This window comes from Arvicola amphibius, chromosome 6 (assembly GCF_903992535.2).
Source record: "Arvicola amphibius chromosome 6, mArvAmp1.2, whole genome shotgun sequence".
In the NCBI taxonomy this organism is placed as follows: Eukaryota; Metazoa; Chordata; class Mammalia; order Rodentia; family Cricetidae; genus Arvicola; species Arvicola amphibius.
The window spans coordinates 102,869,988-102,883,085 of record NC_052052.2 but is presented as its reverse complement, the minus strand read 5'-3'; the positions used below and the strand labels follow the sequence as shown (position 1 = coordinate 102,883,085).

Genomic DNA, 13,098 nt, shown 5'->3' with positions numbered 1-13,098 from the left:
AAAGGGGTAAAGATTTTTAAAAAGTAAAAGTAGGGTTTCAAAAAAAGGTCATTATCCAAAAACAAGTCTCTCAAAACCTTCACTCAAAGCTAATTTATCCATTTTCATTCAGATGACTTTTACAAACAATTAAGAGCAAGTTGATGGTTGCTTTTATTCGAAGTTAAAGACTAGACACAGAAAATTAGAGATGGGGAACTTACATCAAAGTAAGATATAGAAAATAACTGCTTGCCTAAATAAGTCAGAAGATAGGGGCTAGAAAGATAGCTTAGCCTTTGCTGCTCTTCCACGGGACCCAAGTTCAGTTCCCAGCAACCACATTACATTGGCCAGCTCACAATCACCTGTAACTCCACTTCTGCAGGGATCTGACACCTCAAACCTCCTTGGGTACCTACACTTAAATATACACGTTCACATAGACACACAGACACATACACACAATTAAAAACAATAAAAAAATCCTTTTTTAAGAGTCATGGAAAAATTAACTATAAAAAGAAATAAAAACTACCAGGTGATAGTGACTCACGCCTTTAATCCCAGCACTTTGGAGGTAGAGGTAGGTGGATCTCTGTAAGTTCGAGGCCAGCCTGATCCACAAAATGAGTTCCACAAAATGAGTTCCAGGACAGCCAGGACTGTTACAAAGAGAAACCCTGTCTCAAAGAAAGAGAGAGAGAGAGAGAGAGAGGGGGGGGGGGGAAGGAATGGAAGGAAGGAAGGAAGGAAGGAAGGAAGGAAGGAAGGAAGGAAGGAAGGAAGGAAGACCACTTAAACTAAAATCTATTTTGGGGCTGGAGAGATGGCTCAGAGGTTAAGAGTACTGGCTGATCTTCCAGAGGCCCTGAGTTCAATTCCCAGCAACCACATGGTGGCTCACAACCATCTGTAATATGATCTGGTGCCCTCTTCTGGCCTGCATGCATACAAGGGGGCTTAACATTGTGTATACAATAAATAAATACATCTTTTTAAAAAAAACCTAAAATCTATTTTGATTATAGACTAGGAAAAATACTATAGTCTGTATGTGGTAAGATGCTAAAATAAAATTTCAAGTAATTTCATCAAGAATTCTTAAAATAGGGCTGGAGAAATGGCTCATGGGTAAGAACACCGACTATTCTTCCAGAGGACCCAAGTTCAAGTCTCAGCACCTATATGGAAGCACACAATTATCCTTCACTCCAGTTTCAGGGATCCAAAGTCCTCTTCAGACAAAAAGCATGCATGTGGTATACAGATATACCTAAAACCTCCATGTGTATAAGATAAAAAAATTTTAAAAGACTTGTGCTTCTTGCATTAAAAAAGAAAGATGGCTCAACAGTTAAGAGTACTTGCTGTTCTTCCAAAAGATCAAGCTGAGATCCCAGCACCACATCAGGCAGCTCACCATAGCTGCAACTACAGCTTTGGGTTTCTGACACTTCTGGTCTCTGCAGGCACCAACACTCAACTCACATGCACATACCTAAATGAAGACACACACACCTACATAATTAAAGATGATAAAAAAATATTTTAAAAGTCACATCAGTGATCACTTTGGCAGCACATTAGTAAAATTGGAATGACACAGAGAAAATTAGCATGGACCCTGTCCAGGCATGACATGTAAATTCATTAAGTGTTCCATATTAAAAAAGAAATCACACTGGAGACAGTGAAATGGCTTATCAAGTAAAGGTACTTGCCACCAAGCCTGAAGACCTGAACTCAGTCTCCAGAATCCACACGGCAAGGAGAGTCAACTTGGACAACTTGCTCTCTGACCTCCATATGCAAACCATGTACAAATAAATGAATGAATGAATGTTGCTAAAACTCACACATAACACTTAGTTTTCTAATCCACCAGCTAATACATTCTTTTAAGATAGTCAAGTCATGCAGAGATCTATCAAGAAAGGTACAATCTCTGATAGCCCTGAGAATGCAGCAGTGGCAGCTTGTCTTGGTGGTGACCAACAGCTCTCTAACTGGACTTAAGACCTGCCCTACAGGAGAGACCATGTCTAGTACTAGGAATCTAGTTAACTGCTCAACGCTGGTGAAGTCATGATTATTAGAAGAGAATCTACAGCCACTAATTTACTAATAATCCCTAGTAACAAACAATAAACAACTGTCCTTATACCCACAGAATAGTCAAGTCTTCAGCCCTCATCAAGGAAACTTCTCTTTGCAACAGATGAACACCACTACAGAAAACCACAACCAATCAATATGCAGAGTTGCAGAGCCCAGGCCCAATGGATACAACTACAAAACACTCCCTTACCTTAGGCTCAGAAAACACTGCAAAAGGGGTATGGGAGTCTATGAAAAAAGATTCTAAGAGCCAGAGAATCAGGGAGCCTGCCATAAGATTGTGTCTCCTAGTAATGTCAGCCACCCATAAAGTCTCATCAACATGACTGTGAGCTGAACAAGGACGACACCAATGACTAAGCCACACTGAATGGAGAAAAGCCCATGAGACCTCAACCCTACACACAGAACTACAGGCTACTGAGGAAAGCTGGGAAGAGGAAAGGTGGTCATCCTCAGTGAAAAGTATACCAAATGGTTGTCTAGTGCCAAACAGTCAGCCCCCAAAACATACATACAGAAAGCATTATTTGGACTGAATAGGTTTTATTTGGGAAAACACATGGATAGTCATACAGTTACATAAACGCAATTAACAATTAGTTAAGAATTAAAAAAGCATAAATTTGAAGGAGAGCAGGAAGGGGTACAGAGGAGGGCTTGGAGCGAAGGGAAGGGAGAAATGCTGTAATCAAATAATAATCTTAAATTCTTCTAAATTAAAAATACAATCTCATTCCTCTCCTCCCTTTCTCAATCCTACTCCCCTATGTTAATGGTATTTTCAAAACTTTCTCCTCTGCACATTCCAAACAGATATATAATGATATCATACTCATACATGGATGATACACAAGCATACACATATGAAAGCATGCAAAAAATCATACTACCCATGTTCTTTAAAACTTTTCAACTTCTTTCCCAGGTTGTTCAATTCCATTACACTGTCCTCGCTGTGGGGATATATTATAGTGCACACACTAGGGCAGTCTCTAGTAGAGCAGGGAGACTGAAGCAACGCTATAGTACAGGCCTTACTGCATACTGTGTGTGGAGGAAAAAATATTAACTTCTTTACAACACTGAGCCACAGACTGGAATAGGTAATCAAGATGAAATAAAGACTAAAAAACATGTACCAGGAGCCAGGGAGATGGCTCAGTAGATAAAGGTGCTTGCCACACAAACCTTATGGCCTGAGTTTGACCCCTAGAGTCCATGTTAAAAACCAGATGCAGTGGCATGCACCTGTTATCCCATTAGTCCTATGGAGAGACAGGAAGCAGAGACTGTAGAACTGACCAGAAACTCCTGGGCCAGCTAGCCTGGAGTGACTGCAGAAACAAGACGGGCCCTGCCTGAGCAAGGCAGAATGAAAGAGCCAACTCCTGAAAAATATCTCTAACCTCCACACTCACTGGGGCACAAGCATATCTGCAGTAGCACACAGACTTGGAGGCATGATGGGGAACCTTCTTCAGCCAATGACCTTTAAGAGGTTGGGCCAGGTTGGGGCGTGACTTTTTTTTTTTTTTTTTTTTTTGGTTTTTCGAGACAGGGTTTCCCTGTAGTTTCTAGAGCCTGTCCTGGAACTAGCTCTTGTAGACCAGGCTGGCCTCGAACTCAGAGATCCGCCTGCCTCTGCCTCCCGAGTGCTGGGATTAAAGGCGTGCGTGGGGCGTGACTTTTTGGGTACACAGAGAAAACCACCGGCCCACCCAGCGTGCTCTCTCTCTCTCTCCTTCCCTCCCTCCCTCTCTCCCGCCCTCTCTCCCTCCCTCTCTTTCTCTCTCTCTCTCTCTCTCTCTCTCTCTCTCTCTCTCTCTCTGTCTGTCTCTCTCTCTCTCTCTCTCTCTCTCTCTCTCTCTCTCTCTCTCTCTCTCTCTCTCTCTCTCTCTTTCCCACGCTCCACACCCTGAGGTCGGACCTCTCATTCCTGTTCCATGAATGTTTCCCTTACAGTAAAGAATAATCTTGGAATACTCTTTTGGGGTTAGTTTGGGATTATTTGACTCACCCCCCCCCTTTAAGCATTCATCTTCAGAAGCACACACAATAAATAAGTTTAAAATAAACACTTCAAGTTTACCAACTTGGCTCTTACCTATAACACACAATCACACTAAACATCACTCACACTGCTAACGGTGGCCAGTCTCGGGCAGATGACATTTCATTAGTGTGTCCCTCAATTGTCAAACACTGGAGGTTCCTATATAATATTCACATAACTTCTCTGCTAATAAGAACCCAAACCATTTTAACAGAAATGCTGCAAGATTTAAAATGGAAAAAAAAGCAGATTCCCTAACAGCTTGCAGTGGTGGTCACATGGTGGTTGTGTGTGTTTTAGAAGAAAGCACTGGGTTTTCTTACACATGTACCACCCACTCTAGATTTTTTGTTTTTCTTTTTCCTTCTGAAGATTTTTGGACCTAAGGATACAAAACAGCAGCTAGCCCACACTCAGGAAGGCAAACACTGAACGTAAAAAGAGTTGGTTATTCAAGCCACTGTAACTGCCCTACTGAGTCCATCTACCTGTACAGCTTGAACTATTCTATATAAGAGCTATAAGCAATTCTAATGTTACACATCATTCTCATACTTCTGACACTAAGCATCTTCTCAGGAGTTAGCAGCCATGTACACTTCTTCTCTAACCCCTCTGCTGCATCTGTCCAATATGCACTCTGTTATCTCAGTCTACAAACAGAACTACAGTGCATGGGAACCCGCTAGAGTAAGGTCTCTTCCTTTCCTTTCTTCAGTCATACATACTCCAGATTTCCCATTTCCAAATTCAGGTTACCCATGGTAATCAGCATAGGAGAGCATAGCTGCCTACCAGGTGTGTACACAGATAAACCCAGCTAAGGAGAGAGAAACCATAAGCAGGAAGCGGGAGCTTTAGAACCACTACTCCAAAACACTGCTTCATTGACATTTTGGATGTGCACTTTACAGAAAGATAAGGACCTTCACAAAATTATTTAAAACTTCAAGAAATATTCAAATGTTCTTAAGAAATACTTTCATTAGTCTAAGCCATATTTTAAAGATCCAGCATCTATAATTTGTTAATGCTTCTGGTAACTGCAGTGATGAACCCAGCAGATGTTCAGGTAATCATCATTAAAAGCTCTCCATGACTAAGTAGTATAATGACCTTTATTAATCACTGCATCTGGTATCTGCCAAACAGGAGAGAAACAATACTCAAGCAGCCAGTTTTCAAAGAGTAACAAGTTACTTGAATGAAGATGTTTCAGCACATTTAAATGACATTTAAATTATATTATGATAGCAGTACATACAAACATTTAATTCCAAGCACCAATCTAAATAACTACTGAAACCCAAATTACTCTCGGGAGAATGTTCATAATATCTACTGGGCAGTCTGTTTCAGTAGTAAAGTCATCCTAAGAATTGAATGTTCTCAGTACTGAAGCAACCAACTACATTTACCAATTACCCATTATTTGTATGTACATTCATCACTGATGATAAACTATAAGTAAACACCAGACAAGTACAGACATGGATCACTGTATTCTTCAAATTAACTTTCTCCAAAACTCAAAGTCATGGCTTAATAAAAATACTCAAAAATTAAATACATACATGCTATAAGGGAGTGTGTGGGAATATGCTCAAAAAGTTACTTTAAGTCATTCCAAATGGAGCTGTGTATCTCTACTCTTGCATGCCCAGATATTTCCTACTCCAGTCACCCTGACAAAATCCAGAAGAGCACAAATACTTTCAGTGTCTCAGTGTCTCCAAGGCCCAAGTATCTTCATATGTAAAACTATACATTTGATATGTACCTGCAGTTTTGTAATAATGCACTCTTCACCAACATAACGTAGGGTAGCACACACAATATGTATCTGATCATACAAGCCATCTCAATGTAACTATCAACGCTGTTAGTTACTGTTATACTAATACGCGGATGTATCATACACCACAAGCAACCATCAGCCTACAAGTTAGTTTTATAGAGTTTTTCCATGTGGATTCAACAACCTTAAATCAAACCTTGCTTGATACGTTTGATACTATGTTTTCCTGTGTGATGAGTGTCTGAGTACAATCAGGAGAAACACAGGAGATAACTTAAAGCATTGAGAATCCAGGACCAGAACCCTGTATTAAAGTGCCATCCAGAAGGTGCTGATATCAGTGATTTGCATGTCGTGGTATTGCAGGGAAGCAAATGATAATAGAAATACCTCGCTCCTCTTCACAGAGACATGGACAGAAGCAGAGTTACTCTCAGCATTTTTCAGAGATGCCATCACAGATGGTGGAATGGGTGTGGGGTTCCTGTCACTTCAGAGAGTACTTGAAAAAATATAGTTTTGATATTAAAGAAAATACTAGTTACCTTTCAAAACCAAATGGCTCTTGTGTTGAACAAGCACATCCTGAACATTTATTGTGTGCATAAATAAGATGCACATTCTAAGGGAGTTTACATACCATCTAAAGAGGGGTATCAGCAGCATTAAATATTTTTCAACAAAGGCTGTGATGAGCTGAAACAGAAGGAACAGACTAGATGAGGATGGTAGAAAGTCAGCAACTGCAAGGCGCAGGCTGGCAAAGGTACTGCTCTGCCCAGAAGCCTCGCCCTGTGGGATAAATGCTTACAGCGTGGGCAGAAACAGTGCTCTCAATTATGACAAAATGTGAAAATGAAAAGTACACTTAACTTTTCTTTAAAAGCCAACAGAAAATAGTGGAAGAACAAAAAGATTACCAAACAATAAATCATAAAATATAATAAATCTAAATGTACAATAACGTATAATAAATGTATAACAAATCTATTTAACATGCATAAATGTATAATGTATAAAAATGTAAAATCATAAAATATAATAAATATAAATGTATAATAATGTACACTAAACATATTATAAATATATTCAACAGGTATACCTATATAATAATGTATAATAATGTATAATCTATTTAACAAACATTTGTTTATTTAACAGGCATTTTCTTGCTTGCCAGGTGCTGCTTTACAAATATTGACTCACTTTCTCCACAATTAACAGCCTTATAAGAATCTCTATCCTGCTGGGCGGTTGCAGCAGGAGCGGCGCACAACTTTAATTCCAGCCATCAGAGGCAAAGGCAGGCAGATCTCTCTGTTTCAAGGCCAGCCTCATCTACAAAGTAAGTTCCAGAGCAGCCTGGGCTACACAGAGAAACCCCTGTCTCACAAATATAAACAAACAAACAAAAGGCCATCTGTCCCCTTTTATACTATGAAGAAATTAAGGCTTACCAAGAACCAAGTAACCTGCTCAAGGGCATGTGATCTAGTGAATACTAAACTCAAAAGGCAAACCCAGACAGGCAGATCTATGCACTACTGCCATCTGACTGCATTGTGGCTACTGAACACTTACCTTGTGCAAATATAACCGAGGGATTGGCATAGTTCTGTCTTGTTTAATTTTAATTATTCCAATAACCACATATGGCTAGTAGCCGCCACATGCAGAATTCTCATCAGCACCCAGCACAGCTGCTACTGACCATCTAGAGAGGGGAAGTCTGTCAAGTAGTCCATCCCACTCAATTTTAAGCAAGTAATCAATTCAAAGGTAACCTTTGAATAAGTTAAGAGGCTCAAGGTGTGACTGACCGAAAACTTACTGCCTTAATGCTGTCCTCCTTCAAAGCTCTCTGTACCATGTCTACTCAATGACACATGAACCAATGAGCTAATAAAAGGGCTCATTTACCCAGAGAGAACTTCTTTTTAAAAAAATATTTGTTTGTTTGTTTATTTATTATGTATACAATATTCTGTTTGTGTCTGCCTGCAGGCCAGAAGAGGGCACCAGACCTCATTACAGATGGTTGTGAGCCACCATGTGGTTGCTGGGAATTGAACTCAGGACCTTTGGAAGAGCAGGCAATGCTCTTAACCTCTGAGCCATCTCTCCAGCCCAGAGAATTTCTTTTGAGAAAAAGAAAATGTCATATGATCTAAAGTAAATATAATTCCTAAATACAGCCTTGATAAAACTTTCTATCAATTAACTTTGCCTTAAAAATAATTCTTACTTTAAATGTTACATTTCTAAATCTAAAGATAAATCACTCTGCCTCGAACTCTCAAAACACAAGTAAACGGGCACGGTCTTTGTCACTGTTCTATTGCTGTGGAGAGGCAGCATGACCACGGTCACTCTTATAAAGGAGAGCATTTAATTGGGACTGACTTACAGGTTATTACTGTCCATTACTGTCAGGACAGGAAGCATGGCAGCACATAAGTAGACATGGTGCTGGAGAGGTAGCTGGGAGTTCTACATTGGGATCCAGAAGCAGCAGGAAAGATGGGGCCACTGAACCTGGCTTAGGCATTTCAAACTCCAAAACAAGCCCCCAGTGATACACCTCCTCCAACAAGACCACACCTACTCCATTAAGGCCACGCTTAACACCACTCCCTAAGCATTCAAATATGACTCTATGAAGACCATTCCTATTCAAGTCACCACAGGTGCTGTCACAGAAATTCATAGAGATGGCTGTACTGCATCTAACCACTGACCACAAGGCTATAAATATTGTTCAGGACATAAACACCAATCAGTCACCTAAGAGGTTGAAGATTATACGTGTCTTAATGTCATTGGTGTCACAGAAGTCCAGATTTCTGTATTTCCTTGTATACAACATATACAACAGTGAAACAATCGTAACGAGCTCAACAGAACGCTAACAGCAGTTCACATGTCATCTTTACCAGGTCTCAAGCCCATGCACCACATGCCATTCAGTGCTCACAACATTCTTGCAAAGTAGTCACCAGTGTCACAACCCTACTGTTCAGAACCTGATGCATACAGCAAACAGGGGAACAAATCCAGGACTGAGTGAGCCCGTCTGTTTAAGAGTTTGTGCCCTTAATCTGCCTTTCCTGTTTATCAGTCTCTCACATAACTGTGTATCAACTCAGCAGTAAAGTATGAAAATCCCCCAAAATGATTCCTATTTATAGATAACTACCTAACTTTCTAAGACTACTAAGAAATATTTATTTTACTGTATATGCATCTGTGTGTATGCAAAAAAAATTAAAGAGTCAAAGAGTTAGGAATTGCTAGTGTTACCCATAAGGTTAACAAAATCAACAAAAAACCAAAGTAGAGTACAATGTTTAAAAGCTGTATGAAGTCTTGGAAAACATTCATGGACTTGCATGAAGTCATATGACAGCAAAACAATCACAGGTCACCAATATACCCACCACCACATTGGTCCTATTTGTATTTCCCCTTCGTAAAAATGTCAGCATCGACACAAAACAAAGCTGTACATTAAAAGACTATATATTTAAATGACATCTTTTTTTACTTCTTTGTCTTATTTCTTTATCACATTGGATAGCAGGTAACTTAGGATTATTTGACAATAAATGTCAGGGTTGATAGATGTGTCTTAATGTCACTGGTGCCACAGAAGTCCGACTTCTGTATTTCCCTTGTACTGTACTGCTTTTGTCCTTGTGGTTACATTATGGCTGCTGCTACTGGAGGAATTGCATTCACATTCCAGGTAAAAGAAGGATAGAACAAAGCAGTACAACACATCTCATAAGGCAAACATTCCCAGAAATCCCTAGCAGAAACTGGCTTACACAAGCTGAGAACATCATCAGAGAGCATGAGACTTACAGAAAAGCTTCCCCCATCTCTTTGATATTTTTAACTTGCCTTGATCTATGGCTTTTTTTGTTCTGTAAAACTATAAACTTCATGCAACTGCTTCCACATAAGAGCATGGAATGTGTGGTAAATCTGTGCTCCCCCATGGTTTGCAGAATAAACTACCTCTTATTCCCTTTAAGGTAAAAGCTGTGGGGGCTTTGTATCAACAAAAGTTTTTATCACAAAGAATTGATGTTTGCAGAGATAAATATATTTAGCCTATGTCCTAATTTGCTTTCTGTTGCTGTGATAAAACACTAACCAAATGCCACTTGGGGGAAAGGGTTTATTTGGCTTAGAGGTTCATAATTAAAAGAAACCAAAATAGAACTCAGTGTAGGAACTCAAGGCAGGAAATGAAGCAGAGACCATGGAAGAACTGCTACCTTGCTTACTTATAAAACTTACATAAATTAATCACATTTAGCATGCCTCTGTTTGACAAGCTAGAAAGATACACTATTCTCAAAGATGATTAACCAAACAAAGATGAGCTTTGTAAAGAGAAGGCAGCTACCTGGACAGTCACAGTCCCAGTGGTCAGTCACCTTTAAGTTTAACGCACACTGAAGAGATTGCGGGGTTTGACTACTTGGTCTGCTTAAGAGCAAGTCCTCTTCTAGCTTTGCTGAGCACGGCCCTAGACACAGACTCAGGCTAAAGCAACCTCAGAGGGAATTGTGATGTTTATTTGCTGATGAACAAAGCATCGTTTATGCCTTCCATTTCCACTTCACAAAGCTATACTGTTGTACCTCTGCCCCTGAAGGCTGTGCACACTGCCCATTAGGTTACTCTGACTAGAAAGACCTCTCAGACAAGACCATCTGAACAACTGTCAGCACCAGTCACTAAGCTGCAAAACTCTCCTCCTTGCCCAAGGTATTACGACTTCCCTCAGATCCTGTAAGTCTGTTTACAACCTGTATCAAAGAAAACTAATTCCCAAAACCTCATAAATCACTTATATAATTATTTTATCCTCACTTTGATATTCCAGTACAATATCTTCAAAATCCCTTTTCTATCTTATTTATTGTTTATGTAAACACAGTACTTAAAATGCTACATTTTCTATCACCTATATTTATTAAAAGAAGCGCCATTTTAAACTTTTTAAAATACTTATTCTAGCTGTAAGAATATATGGAAAAGACTCCAAGATCCCTATGATCACTCCCTGAAGTTACAGAAACAGTAAAATGTTGCCTTGAGAAAGGATACTTTTAGAGATGCAGCTGCAAGGAGCCCTCCATGCTGGGCTTTATGAAGGTGCAGCGGCCTGGCTCACCTATGTCCCTATTCATAACACATTGACTATGTCTCTAGAAGTAACCTCAATAAATTCCCATATTCCACCAAAGAAAACTTATTCCATTATTTTTAATTGTGTGTGTGCACTGCGCATGTATGTGTGCATCTCTCCACTGTACTTTAAACTCCTATTGCCAGTGTTTTATAGTTAGTTACACCATTGGTCCTCAACCTGTGAGTTGCAAGCCCTTTGGGGTTCCCACAACCCTTTTACAAGGGTCGCATATCAGATATTTATATCACGATTCATAACAGTAGCAAAATTACAGAAATGAAGTAATTTTATAGTTATGGGGTCACCACAACATGAGGAACTGTATTAATGGGTCACAGGACTAGGAAGGTTGAGAATCATTGCCCTACATAAAGCTGATTATATTAAGGGGAGTGCCATTATTTAAAGTGTGGTTGGCTGGAGAGCTGGCTAAATGGTTAAGAATACACACTGCTCTTATAGAAGACCCTAATTCAGATCCCAGCACCCATGTCCAGCAGCTCACAATGGCCTTGTAACTCCAGTTCTAGGAGATCCGATGTTCTTTTCTTGCCTCCACAGGCATCTATATTCATTCATGTGTACAAACCCAAATATACACATACATACACACACGTGCACTCACATACTTTAAAAAATAATCAAAATAAGTCTTTAAAAATAACTGTTTCCTTTAAAATGAGAAAAATACAACAGTAATTTGCAAAGTAACAAAAGTAATAAATGTTAATGATACAACTAACAGAAAGGGCTTCTCAGAAGAAAAGTCTCCTTATAAACTGCTTTTATTTTCCCAGTTAGAAAAAAAATCTACCTGAACCAAATTTAAAATCTGAGAGCAAATGGCTCACTATTGCCTTAATATGCCACATCTTTTGGCAGTGTACTATTGATGTGGGATGAAGTCATAAGTCACAAACAATCCCACACCAGTTTGGAATTATGATTAATAGAATGATTATTTATTTGAAGGGGAAAAACTTACAGATCACCATCCCAGACAACAGCCCCCTGCGCAATCAGGAAGGGAGCCTAGTCACTGGAAATGGAGCTGGAAGCCAGAGCACGAGTGGAGGGAAGTGGCCACGTTTTTTTAAAGAGAGAGACCACGCCCCAATGGGCTGGTATCTCAGCAGCTATTGGCTGAAGGAGCGGAAGGAGCTCCCGCAACACCAGGAGGTCCTTCTGTCTTGGTTAATGAATAAAGAAACTGCCTTGGCCGGTTGACAGGGCAGAACTTATGTAGGCAGAGAAGACCGGACTGAATGCTAGGAGAAGGAAGGGTGGAGTCAGGAAGATGCCATGTAGCCTGCTGGAGATAGACGTGCTGAAACTTTGCTGGTAGGCTATGACCTTGTGGTGATATACAAATTAATGGAGATAGGTTAAACTAATATGTAAGAGTTAGCCAATAAGAAGCTAGAGCTAATGGGCCAAGCAGTGATTTAATTAATACAGTTTCTGTGTGATTTTTCGGTTCTGGGCAGCCAGGAAAAACAAGCAGCATCCGACTACATTCTAAGAGATACACAGACATACTTTCAAAGACAAGGAAAACAATATTAGGGGTGGAGAGTTGGCTCACTGGTTACAAAGGACCTGGGTTTGATTTCCAGCACACACAAGGAACCTCACCACCTTCTCAGGTACCAGGTACACATGTGGTACACAGAGATAAATGCTGTGGGATAATGCTCCTGTACACTGTAAAGATACTTGTATTGGAAAAAAAAAAAAAAAAAAAAAAACCACTGATTGGTCAGTAGCCAGGCAGGAAGTATAAGCGGAGCAATCAGACTAGAAGAATCTGGGAAGAGGACGCAGTCAGGTGCAGAGGAAGCACAATGAGACTACCTTACTGAGAAAAGGTACCAAGCAACATGGATAAACATAGATAAGAATAGGGGTTAATTTAAGTTCTAAGAGTTAGTAATAAGC

The 13,098-nt window shown here is 39.8% G+C and overlaps 1 protein-coding gene and 1 non-coding gene across 3 annotated transcripts in view; one reads left to right on the top strand and one right to left on the bottom strand.

The window, feature by feature from the left end:
* Usp6nl (USP6 N-terminal like) overlaps positions 1 to 13,098 on the bottom strand; it is a 131,530-nt gene that overhangs the window by 87,449 nt on the left and 30,983 nt on the right. The gene's annotated exons all lie outside the window — the stretch shown is intronic.
* LOC119818079 lies at positions 1,546 to 1,651 on the top strand. The gene has a single exon (XR_005285998.1). It is a non-coding gene; the product is annotated as a U6 spliceosomal RNA (small nuclear RNA).